This window comes from Calypte anna, chromosome 1, assembly GCF_003957555.1.
Source record: "Calypte anna isolate BGI_N300 chromosome 1, bCalAnn1_v1.p, whole genome shotgun sequence".
Lineage (NCBI taxonomy): Eukaryota > Metazoa > Chordata > Aves > Apodiformes > Trochilidae > Calypte > Calypte anna.
This window is the reverse complement of record NC_044244.1, coordinates 125361084-125374608: the sequence shown is the minus strand read 5'-3', so window position 1 is coordinate 125374608 and position 13525 is coordinate 125361084.

Below are 13525 nucleotides of genomic sequence, written 5' to 3'. Positions count from 1 at the left end.
TTCCACTCCCATACCAATCACAATTTTAAATGCTCACATCCCTCATTGCTTCTCTGTTCAGGAGCCTGTGATGCAAAAACAGAAGAGGATGCAACCTGAATTTGATTTTGCTATTCTCCTCACTTAGACTATTTCATCAGGGAGAAAGCAGCCATACTTTTTGTACTGCATGGACTGAAACAATATATGGAGATTTATGTGACATTTTGGGGTTGGGTTGCAGCACACAACCTGCCCAGCTGTGAGGCTGCCCATGAACATCTCTGCCTGGTTTGGAGGGAAGTGCCCAGCAGAGCTAGCAGAGATGACTTACTGTTAGGCTGGTTTTGGATTTGGGAAAATAGTCAGCATATGAGATTGGAGTGTATGAAAAGGTTTGAGGACAGCTGAGCAGTGAGGCACCATGTGGATATAAGAGGCTTGGATGCTTTGTGTGGCTTTGCTGAGAATTAGCAGTAGGTTGTTTTTCAGCCCATGCATGAAGCTCTGATGAAGATGGCTGCAGGGCATCGTGAAAGGAGCTATTTCTGAAAATATATTTTTCTAAATATTTTATTTCTGTCATTAAGTTTGAGGCCACAAAAATTCTAGTCTATTTGACACTACATTTGTCACTTGCATGGAGATTTAGGATGAAAAATATAACACTGCATTTTGAAGCGGGATTTAGATGTTCTCTGTAGTGCTCTTACTGTTCAGGCAGGGAAAAAACTTTGAAACCAATTTAGTCTATAGCTATGTTTAAAAGAAAAAAAAAACAAACAAGAAGGTGCAGTGGTACATTTTTAGGATCAGATGAAACTATAGTGCCTGGAGAGTGAACTTAGCTATTAATGTGCTCAGTTAGAGTTATTCTTCCAAATAGACTTGTGTGTAGTCAGCAGAGGTAACAAATCTTGAAGGCCCAATTCTGTAAAAGTCTTTCCAGAGCCATGTGTGTGTACTGGTACTGGAAGAAGATGAAAGAAAATGGTGAGAAATTTGACTTGCTGCATCGAAGGAGGTATGAGGGAGACTTGCTTGTCAGGAGTAGAGCACTCAGGGAGTGAGGGCTCCAGGAAAAGTATTGAGGGTGGCATTGCAGGGGTGAAAATGGAAGTGGGTTATGGAGCAGAGAACATCAATGGACAGCTCATAAATATGATAAGCAAGTGGATTTTATGGACTTGTAATGCATGCTTTCTAACCTGGGATGAGTCTAGGCTTCTCTGTCACTGGATGAAATCATGAAAGGTCCATAAAGACAAGAAGTTCATTTTCTGGGATAGTACAGGTGTCACTAAATTAATATTCAGAAGAAGAATGTAGTCCCCCACCTGGGATTTAGGCTCTGGAGTAGAGGATTAAAACTCAATCACCATATGCTGCTCAATCTCTGTGTGTAATTTGGTAGTTGTTTCTCTAAATAATTAATTAGATAATGCTCCTTCTCATGTAATCAGTCTGGGGTTCACTCAAGGAGAACTGACATGAGGTCCATCAAACCAGAGAGGATTTTATTAGGAAAACCATGATTAAAGATGCAAACTCTAAATGAGGACTTCTTAATTATACCATCTAAGTGCAGAGGGAAAAATATTTAGTGTAGGAAAGACTACAGAAGACTCCTGCAGATACCTCCCTTTTCCTTGATTTCATCTCTGAGCAAAACAGGAAGAGAATTTACATCTTCCTCTTAGAAAAAAAGAATTTGACAAGTCTTGTGGAGCTATGAGTGGCAGAGTTGAAAGCATAGATGGCAAAACAGTCAAAACATTTTAAAAAACTTTTCTCTGCCCTGGTTTGACAACACCATTTCCTTGAATGCAGGGTTACGTTAGGTATTTTTCCAGTCATCTTGTAACATTTATTTTTCTTTAGCAGATGTGTGTTAGTGGAAAGTGAAGTCAGCACCTTTGCCTCTGATAAAGGACTTGAAAATGGTGAGTATACCTGCCTGTAAGGACAGGGAGATGTGTGTATTGTCCGGCCCTGAATAGCAGGCTCAGCTGTGGTCATCAGCTACTCAGAGTAAAACAATTTCTCTACTGTCACTTTGTGGTGACACTGAACAAGCCACAGGATGATATGAACAGCGAGAAAGGGTCCAGTTGATGTGGATCAGGCATTTTCTATGCTCCCTGCTTCATGGTGGAAACTGTGGTATTTGAAGAGAGTGTTATTTAAGCAGAGGAAAGATGTATGTGACTAGCATTAGACTTTATGTAGTATTTAATTAATGCTTAATGGTTGGCTGGAAACATTAAAGAACATATTTTTTTCCTATAAGATCAAGTTAGCCTTCATTTTTGAACCTTTAGATCAAGATAACATTTATAATGAAACATGAATATTGAGCTAGTTCTCTTTCCATTTTACCTGGAGGAAGAAGAGATAAAGAGTAGGAATTTCAGATTCCAGTCCAATAGTAAAAATCCATATCTTCTAAAATGAAAGAGTAAGCAACCAACGCTTCACGGAGTCAAAAGTAAAATTTTCTTATGCTGTGGACAACTCCTATGTATCTTACCTTTCATACAGTGGGTATAGAAGTATAGAAGTGTGCACTATATATACTGCCTTTACAGTACAAAAGTAAAGTACAAAAGTAAACAATTGTGTAATCAGTCATATAACAAGACATCCTGCAGGCTACATGGGTTGAAGAGAAGCCCAGCAAACTTGGTATCCTTTAATTGATTCATTTGTACTTTTGGTAGACAAAGGAAAAAAAAATATAAAAAAAAAAACACAAAGGGAATGCAATTTAAACAATTTCTATTAAAAAACACAGAGATAATTGTAGTCTTAATACAAAAGTGGCTGAACAATCAGAAATCAAAGCAACTGAGTGGTAAAATAGCAAAATGAAGCTCACTGGAGATTAATGTTGAGCCTAATACTCACTCCTCCATAAAAGACCTAAAATAATAACAGAAGAAAACATACACATCAATCAAATTCACAGATGGTATCAAGAGGCTGCAAAGAAAGCAGAGACCACAGATAAACCACTAAAAAATCTAGAAAGTTAAGGGGAAAAAGGAGCATTCAGGGACAAAATGTAACTTTGGTACACGTAAGGTTCTGTTGTGGATAGAAGGCTAAAAATGCAAATGTATTCACAGAAGCCCATGGACACCAATTTCACCAGAAGACACAGAGAATCTTATACAACTCTGCATCACATTGTGTAACCAGGGGCAAATAGTTTAAATTGTTTTTTAACAACAGTCTTTGGTCCCTTGCACTCTGTGCCTGAGGGAGAGGCATCAATAACCATTTTCTTATGAGAGGCTTCAGGATTCTGTTTTCAATCTGTTGAAAAGGAAGCAAAACTTTTTGAATCTGTCATTCCCAGTTTTGGCAGTGCCTGTGTTTTAAAAGAAGAAAGTTTGGCTGGTGATCTGTTTTGCCAGTGGCAGGAGACTCTCCCTTTAGTAAAAGCTCTAACAAAAGGAGTCTGCTTGTGAAACTTACTGACTTTGCATCCATCACTGCTGTGGCATGTTGGTGTGTGGCTAAATGCTTCTCTACCCACCTGCATGTGTTGTTTGTCTCCACATCTACAAGATAAGGTCCTTGTTTTGATTTGGCACACCTATGCCAGGCTGGAAAAGCTGTTGTATATAGCAAAGGGCTACAAAACTGAGTATGAGTTTGTTACCCTTGGGTAAAGGACAAGCACGTAATACATACTGCCAGGTTAGCAGGTGGCCAGGACATAGATGACCAGAGTTCTGGCTAATGAAGGACCTTGCTTGAAGAAGGGGACCAGTACTTATAACAGGAAAAAAGATTTTCTTATAAGCAGCCTTTCTTTGATCATCAAAGAAAAGACAGATGTAACTCAGCTGAAGGGGCAGGAAGAGATGAGGCTTCAGCAAAATCCTGGAGTCTCTACAGACAGTGAACAAATAAAAAAAAAAAGTGGTGTAATAACTGAAATAGCAATTCAGATGTTATTTTTTATTTGATTTCCTATAAATTTTTGTTTCTTGCACTGACTGAATAACATAATTATTTTTTTAGACATCTTGGCCAAGTTTTACATGCTTCTATTTTCATGGATCCCTCAAAAATTAAGCATTAAACCCATATATCTGCAAAGGCAGATGCATGTATCAGAAACCTGGACAATATTTTGGTAGGAATACAGAAAAAAACAGGCTGCAAAATGCAGCTGCTCATGGTCTGAGATTGCTGTCATCCTACCAAGACCTCACCCTGGTAAGCATGTGCCAGGATGATGTCTGAGGCTATGGGCAGTCCCTATAGCTGCTCTATAAAGTCGGACAGTTAATTAGGAAGGGCTTAATTTTGTTGTAAGTGACAAATAGTCAAAGCAATGTCATTGCAAGAATGAATATGTCTTTGCATATAAATCACTGTTACCCACAGGGCAGTGGGAGTGGCTGGTGGAGAGGAAGGAGAGGCTGATAGCTCACTCTGGGGTGTCCGTGGTTCCTGTCATATTCATTACTGACCAAATTCTTAAAACATTGAGGCAATCTAAATGGGAATAAGTTCTATAACATCATAAACCCTAAATTTTGATCCTCACTCCCCACTTCCTACGTTGATTTTAGAGATACACAGATTTTCATACTTATATTCCCTAGTTAATATTTTGTTTCTGTGTACACTTAGAAATGCCCATTGAAGCAGCAGTTAGAAATCAAGCCTCCACATTTCTGCTTGAGTTTCCCAGGCACTGGTTAAAAGATTAGGTTGTTTCTCTGTAGTCCATTGAATCTTTAATTACATTTTGCCCAGAACTATGACTGCAACAGGAGCAGCCTGAGCACAAAAGCTGTGGCACAGTGGTTAGGATAGTGAGTGGTGTCTGCACAAAATAATTCTGTTAAAATGGAAGTATCCTGCTTCCCTGTCACACAGATACGGAGTTTTCTATTTGTGCACAGGTCCTAGTGCAATGTACAGCTGCAATAAGGAGAGAATTCCAGGATATAAATCCCAAGACAGTGATAATCATAGAATAATTTATGCTGGAAACAAGTTTTAAGGTCTTTTAGTCCAACTGTTAACCTAGCACTGCCAAGTCCACCATTAAACCATGTCCTTAAAAAAAATTCACCATTCCACTAGAGAATGTCCTGAAATGCTTCACTGACACATCTTTTAAATACCTCCAGGGATGGTGACTCCGCCTCTTTCCTGGGAAGCTTTCAGTGAAGAAATTTTTTTTAACATCCAATGCAGACTTTCCCTGGCACAACTTTAGGGTAATGTTACACCAGTGATGGGGGCAAGTGCAGTTACATGAGGTGGACTGTCAGATGAGAGCATCCCTGCAATATCTCTTGGTGAACACTGGTGCCTTCCCACCCCAGCTCTGCCTTTTTGCTAGTTCAGTCTCTTGGTGCCTGGGCTCTGGTAGTGCCCTGCCATCTGGGTGAGGTGGCACTTGGTAGCCAGGCACCCAGAAGGCAGACACTGCAATGCTTGCTGCTGCCAAACCTGAATTTCTTATCACATCTATCCCTTTAGTCTCTGACTTAGAGGGCAGGTAACCGTGTAGAAGGGAGGTTTAAAATCAGCAAGTTACTCAGGTAATGCAGTAAAAGAAGGAAGGTGACTATAACAGACCACTCCACACCTGCAGTTTGCCCTTTCCTGTTCCATTTGTAGCAATGGGATGTGGGTGGGGTGGCACCATTCCAGAGGTGCCACCTGTTCCTGTACAAATTTTTTTTTTCCCCTCAAAACTCCTGGCTTGACCCATGTCTCCTGGTTGCTGTGTGGATTGTGCTGCATTGCAATTTTTCCCTATGAGGGTGGTGAGACACTGGCACAAGTTGCCCCATAAAACTGTGGCTACCCCCTCCCTGGCAGTGTTCAAGGCCAGGTTGGACGAGGCTTTCAGCAACCTGGTCTGGTGCGAGGTGTCCCTGCCCATGCAGGGGGGTTGGAACTAAATGATTTTCAAGGTCCCTTCCAACCCAAACCATTCTGATTCTATGATTAATCACAGTGTTTTAGCAGGTCATAAACACAGAGTTTGTGTATGTACTCCATGTGGCTTGTACAAGCTGCTGCACAATGAACCATAGTTCTGCAAACCTCTAATCAATGTCTGGCTGTATATTTTGAAATGTACTTAATTCTGTAATAACTATAATTTAATTCTATAATATGTTATAGAAGTAGTTTGACCACTGGTTAGCTATAGACAGCACAGTTTTTCAATATAATGGCTGATCTGTTTTTGAAATTACAGTTTCACCTCTAGTGATAAAGGACCTCTGGATCTGTCAGTTTGAATGATTTCACATGCTTTCGGGGCCTACAACTGTTAAAAGACTTCAAAATCACCAGTCTGATAAAATGACTCAAGGAAGGACTGAATTTTTCATAATTTGTTTTTCTTTGGCCATTGTAGCAAGTCTGCCTGCTTTAAATTTAATTAAAGCTTCTTAACTCAGCAGGACAATGTAATTTTGTAGCATATAGGAGTTTTCTAATAGAAAAAAAACTAATTCAAATGTTTAGTGTGGAAAAAATATTTCAAAATGTATGACAGGTTTTTCTCAAATATTTAGCCTAAGTTTTAAATCACTAACTTAGAAGTTAATTGTGTTGCACAATTAAGCAATCTCTAGAAGGTTCCAATTATTCTACTGGAACTTGAAACATGTTTCATGATTTCTAAAATCTTTTCTCAGTATATTTGCTGCTGCTTATAAAATAGCAGCTGGCAGTGTGAGCAGTGAACTCATAGTAAATCTGCGTGAATCTATATTCTTCAGAGACATACTGCATTTTTTTTTAATGATGCGTTCATGCCAACACTGTCATCTTCCCATAACCACTGGATCATGTTATTAGGATTTCTCTTTTTTATAAAATCACTGCTTTTCTGTCAAAGTGCATCACTGTTTCAATTTATCTCAGTATAAATGCTGCCTACGTTTTTAAAGTTACAACAGTGAGCACCCTGACATAGAAGCATATGCTCTACTTGTTTCAGAAAAAAATTATCTCCTTTTCTGAGTATCTTTCCAGAGCCTTTTGCAGTGTGTTAGTTATCAGAATAGAAATGTTAATAGCTTGCAGAAGAAAATCTAAGATGAGAACATGGTCTGTCCTCCTTCAGCTTCATTTTTGAGTTCTAGCAGGGTGAAGGCTTTACAGCATTCTTTTCGCCTTTCTCTTTTGGATTAAGCACAGTCCCAGATGTCCTGTCAAAATAGCTGGATGGTAATAATTATCATGCTTGTTAATTACTACCATTTTCTGCTCCCTAAATTATTAGTCTTCCACTTTTATCTTAAGCTTTATTCACACAAGGACAACCTACCATTTCTTACCTAATGCCTGATGAGAACCAAGAGCAAGTGTGGTGTCAGCTGGGCTGAAGAGGGCTAATTTGTCCCATTGCAGAAATACCATTACAGAATGATGAGTTTGCCCTTTCTGGGTGTGATGGTTGGGACTGAGAGAAAATTTCCAAAAGGCTTCATGCCGTATCAGTGTCTGAAATCTCAGGCTCACACAAATATTTTTCTGTGGTCTAGAGATTTCAGACAATCTCTGTTTTATCTGCTAGTCAATCTCTATCTCTGCTTGAAATATCCTGAGTTACAGGAGTTCGATATTTCTGGTTCTGAGCTCTAAAGATTAGTTCTCCAAGAAGTATCAGATAAGTGAAACAGAAGTAATTTTACCTTTGGAAATGAAAAGGTATTTGTTACTAAGCTCAAGCCTTTTCAAGCTTTGTTTTCAGTATTAAGTGCTATATTTGGGCCTTACAATGCTTACTCTGTATCACCAGTATATTGAGTAACTCAGCTGAGTGAAGGTAGAGCTATCTAGAATTCCACCTTAGAGATGTTCCTCAAAATCTACGTACAATTTGGTGTGCTGGAGGTTTTTGGGCTGTGCTTGGTTGGTTGATTTAGATGCAAGGTTGGTTTAGATGCAAGACCAAGTGAGTTCAAAGACTGCAGAGGATAAGTGGTTCAATGTTGTCAGTAATTTAAATGTGTCAGAAACCAGTGTTTGGGCTCTCTTCAATGAAACTCTGGCTGGGACTCTGCAGCTGCATGCAAATTACATAAATATTGCCTGAATAGAGCGAGTTACAGAAGACTGGCCAGAAGAACCAGCAGACTGGCACTGGCAGACTTGATTGGGAACTGTCTGCTTTTTGAAATACTGCTGAACATAGAGGAGCATAAAAAAAAATTTCCAATAAATAATTTTCCAATAATTTTGTATTTCAAAGAATGTTGTGAGAAAATATTGCTGTAGCAGCAATTACAGTTGCACTTTCCAATGAAGATAAACTCAGAAAGTCAAACTCAGTTTTTTATCAGTGCAAGATACGCAGTTGTTTTGAATTGTTTTGAAAAATGGGAATTAATTGGTCTGTTTAGTAAAAAGTCTCAGAATAAAAAAAATAACTCAGAAAGAGAGAGCAGCTACTCAGTGCCTGCTTTACCCTTTATTCAAGTGAGGCTTGGGAGTGCCCTTCCTCCCTCTGCAGAAGTGCTCAGTACTACACAAGTGTGGTGCTTTGGAGAGACTCCTAAGCAATGTTTCTCTCTTAAAAACTCTGGGTTTATACATTTTCATGCCTGGAATATTATCTCAGCATGCTTGCCTTTATGCAAAGTGAAAAGAAGCATTGGCTCAAATTTATCTTAGCTGCAAGAAAGACATTTTTATTTGTAAGTGAAATTAAGTTAATGTATGCGCTCTGACGTGTCTCAAGGCAAGTGAGGCTCTCTGGTTTGGACATATTTACATAACTTCCTATGACTTTTGCATCTTGTTGTCATTCCACCTTACATATCTACATTTCCTGTCCCTCAGAGAACACACAACTGGAAAAAAAAAGCTAAAAAGATATTTCACCACTAAATTAAGATACTGCTTCAGATTTTTAGGGGTAGAGGGTGGATTTTTTAGTTTTGCTTTATAGTCTCTGCTTGATTCATTTCCACATTTCCAAAGTCCATACTCTACAACTTAATTCTTAACGAACCAAGAAATTAGGGTTTCACTTTGGTGGGATTCTGATTTTTTCTTAATGCCTTAGAGAGACATAAACATTTGGCATCTGTCTTCATCCTAAGCAAAACCCAAAAACCACCCAACCCCAACAACAAAACCCAAACCCATTACATTTCAGCTAGCCCTCAGCTGGCACGTGTTTTCTGGCCACATCCCACTTTTTCATTATGGCAACACAGCTCCAGCAGTGTAATACACCCTGGTCATAGGTCTTCTGACAGCTGGATGACCAGAACAGGCTTGATCTGAGGTAGGACAATGCAGCAGTGGGTAGAAAACTGATCTGTTGGCAATATGAATGCTCCAGCAGTTACCACTGTTTGTGGAGCTCATCAAAATATGAATGTGAAGGCAGAATATTTCCAGGTAATTCTTGACAGTGGCAGTTTTAGAGCCACAGTCAGTCTTACACTACCAAAATACAGCAGGGCTGCAGGAGAGGCACCATTCCCAAACTACCTACGTAAAAGCTAACAACAATAAATCAACAAACTCAAGCTCATTTCTGGAGGACAGGCAGGTTATGCTGGTTACACTGACTGGCAAGAACAATGGAAAATGGCTCATTAATTATAGCTGGGAATGTTAAATGTGAAAGGCTGCCAGCAGAGGCAGCTCAGGTTTGTGACAATGATCATTTTATGACTTGCATCATGTCAGTCTCCCAGCAGATTCCCTCCTACTCATGCAATAAGTGAATAGGTAGCTTTTTGCAGTTGCCAAGTATTTTTGGGCATGCATCTGTGTACTAAAAATATGGTTGGTTTCTGCTTTGCTGGGTGTAGTTTTACCATTCTTGCTTGGTATCCCAGCTCTTTGCCAATTGACCCCCATGTTCCTACTCCTTGCTGGCCCTTGATAAAAATAGAGACTGAAGCAGGACTGAAGCAGGTTCATACCTTTTTTAATTAATATCAGACCTGTGTAAGGATATCAGCCTGAACATCTAAAAGTAGAGATTCTTAAAATCTCTACTTGCATTTCATAATACCACTCTACACTTATGTAGAAACTCTGGAACCATAATAAAAAAAGTAGAGGAATTAACCTGCGTGGTAAGTATGGCTGCAGATGATAGCAGTTGTTCCTTCCTTGGCTGCACGTTGTTATTTTGACATTCTTTAGTTAAAACTACAAAATTTGAGTTGGTTTGACACCATAATACATTGCTACAGTAGCTCCATCAGAGCAGGGCTGAGACCTGCAGAGTGAGCAGAAGTGTAAAACTTTGATTTAGATAAATGAAGCACTTATGTGCAACAATACCTACAACAGTAATAATATCTGAGAATGATAGCTAACACTTATGGTACAATTTTTATGAAACATATGAATCATCTGTCTTTTGGGGAGCCCACTGTAACTTCCTTCTCTTGAATCTGTGTTAATATAGCGATTTAATTTCTGTTTCTCACCCATCCTCTGGAGGGAAAAATAGTAGCAAACGCCAGCGTTTAATAATCACAGCCTTCAGAAGGTAATATATGCACTTCAAAGGCACACAAATAGGCTGGGAGCATGCAGAGTTATGGAGGAAAGAACAGCATGTTCCTCAAAATCTGCAAGCACCCGTTTGGAGGGATGCTGTGGAGCAGAACTGCTGCAGAGGTTGGCACCTCACAGTGACTTGATTAGTGTGCCAGGGTTTACTGTGGATTATTCTGGACCAATGGCTTCCCCAGCAGTAGATGCTATTGAGATTACTCACACAGCTTTCGTGCTCCATCCTTCAGAAGGATGCTTGGAATGTGTTCTGGCTATCAGGGGAGACAAATTTTTGGATGTGATGCTTGCCTGGTGTATGGCAATCTGGGCAGAATAATGGATATCTTTGGATTGCTACAGTTCAGCTAGCAATTGATTTTATCTGGAGACAGGACTAGGGCTGCCAAGACAGTTTCTTGGCCCAAATACCATTTAAACTGTGATTTCTCCCTAGGAAACCACACAGGCATATCTGGGGATGTCTTCTGTTAGCGTAGGGTGCCTTGTGGGTTGATTACATTGTTTGATCAGGTTTTGTGTGTGTGGGTCTCTTTTGTTTATTCCTGCAAATAGACCATATGGTCACTTTCAGATAAAAAACCTTATTGAAAAACTATGAGTACTTGTTTCCCAGGAATACTGGAAAAATGGTGATTAACCCCTATTACATTTTATTTTTCAGAAGGATATTTACTAATGATTTGTCCAGATTGAACAAGGAAAACTCATCAATTCTTTTAATTTCCTGTTCCTCATGCACTAGGGTAATGTTTAGCAAAGTGGATCAAGAGTCAGCATAATCCAGGAATTTGTGGTATCACAAGAGGGTTGAAATCTGAGCAGTCCTTTTCCTTTAAGAAAAAAAGAATAAATTCAAAATCGAATTAAGGGTACTGGAACAAAGAATAAGTGTGGGCAGAGAAGAATTGATAGTGCTTACTGAGGTGTAACATTTTCTAAACTGAACTGATTCAGATTTCAGAAAATTCTGAATGCAGTTCGGGTGTTTATGTTCTGAACTGCCAAACTAGTGAAGTCAGCATGATCCTTCTATTGTCCCAGTGGTTTGTGAGTTAGGGTCTCACTGGAGATCTGGATTAGCTTGGCTGCTAGAGGAAAACATCTTCTCACATTCAATTCCCATTTTACCTTCCCCACATTTAGTTCTCCCTCATCCTTCCCTAAGACCCATTGCTTATTTAAGAAGCATAATAGCAAGAAGTGTTTTGTGCTGTTTTGTTTTTGATGTAGGGAAAAGACAGGAGCAACTAAAAGGTTAGTGATTAAAGTCTCAGGTTGAATGTGACTGTGTTTCTCTTATCTCTGGTTGGATTAATCAGAGCAAGTACCATTCTTTTTTTGCTTAGCACTTTTTATTGCATGCCGTTAGTAATATTCTCAAAGCATACATCTGAGACAGGCTCTGCCATGCCATTGCTTCTTTAGAGCAGATTTCATTTCACTTTGGCCAGGAGATTCAATGTGCCTAACATCGGTGCTCAAATCTCATGCTGTCAAGAGTGAAAAATAATCCCTTCCCTATGCCTTCTGCTACATACACAGATGTACAATCACATCCTGGGGCAAAATCCTGAGCACACTGAAGCCCAGCAGGACCATTAAGGTGGGAATGAAAAACCATATCTATGTCTGTATATAGAAATGTAGTCTGTGTCTCCTATATCAGGTGCAGGCTTTATTGTAAGAAGAAAGAAGAGAGAAAAACAAAAAAAACCCCAGCTGCTAATTTGGTGTTTATACTGATGAATGAAGAAAAGCATTAACCAGCTATTGCTAAAGTTATTGGGGGGGTCTTCTGCTTAACATTTTAATATATTTCTATTTTCTCAAAGTGATTTTTGGACACTCTTCTCATAAATAACACCTTTTTGAAATATGTACAGTTTCCAAGTGAAGCAGGATTCATTAAGGAGGTCCAAGGGCCTCAGATATGTTGGTACATTAACCCTGAAGCTGGGTGTTTTTCCAACCATTACATGTTTTGGGTTAGTGCAGTGTTGTTTTGGAAGCTGGGGCACCATATGCGTGGCTCCTGTGAGAAGCAGCTGCAAGCTCCCCTTGGTTCCAGTTTTGGTCCTGCCTCTGCCCAAGGCAGAGCAGATACGGCAAGCTGGATGAGCCTCTGTGAGTAACATGTTCAAGAAAGGGAAAACAAAATTGCAAAAATACTTAAAAAGCAGGCCTGCAGAGCAGATGAGAGAAGGAGGTAAGAGAGCAATGACAGAGCAAAGACACCAAGTTCAGTGACGAAGAAGGGGGAAAGGTGCCCGAGCAGAGCTTTCCCCACATCCCATGGTGAGATGGCAGCTGTGCCCCTGCAGCCCATGGAGCAGTGTTGCAGTCCAAAACAGGGACCCAGTTTGATGCAAACAAATGTCCAACTTTATTGAATCAGAAGGCGATATTTATACACTAATCTAAGAGCTAATGCCATGTATACATATTGCTGATTGGTGATTTCTACATCTCGTTACACACGTTTTAACTTGATTGGCTACAAAGCATTTAGCAACAATTAACTAACAAAGCTTATCTTTCACACATTTGAGCTTCTTTGTAGACATAACAATCGTGCCGAGTCCCTTAATCTAATCGTCTTGCTTACTCCTTAACCTTCGAGTGTTCTAACGTGCTGGTCCCTGCAGTTACAAAAGTTGCTTTACGCAGAGCTGTCCTTGCGCTTAGCCCAGGGCCCATGGTCGAACCGTTCTATCAACAATTGCTCGGCACCAACAGTTCGAGATTGTACTGCCTCAATTCCCCCTTCTGACTGAACAAGATAAACTCTTTTCATGGCACGATTGAGCATCCGTTGAAAACATTGGAAGATACAAGGTAGCAATGTTAGCAAAAGCAAGAAAGCAAATAAAGCATAACAAACAGTCTTAACTAAACTTCTTAACCATCCTGTTAAACCCCATACTGAAAAAAGTTTATCAAACCAGTCCCAATTATCTTGTGATTGCAAATGCGTGATCCCTTCTTTAAGTGATTGTATTGC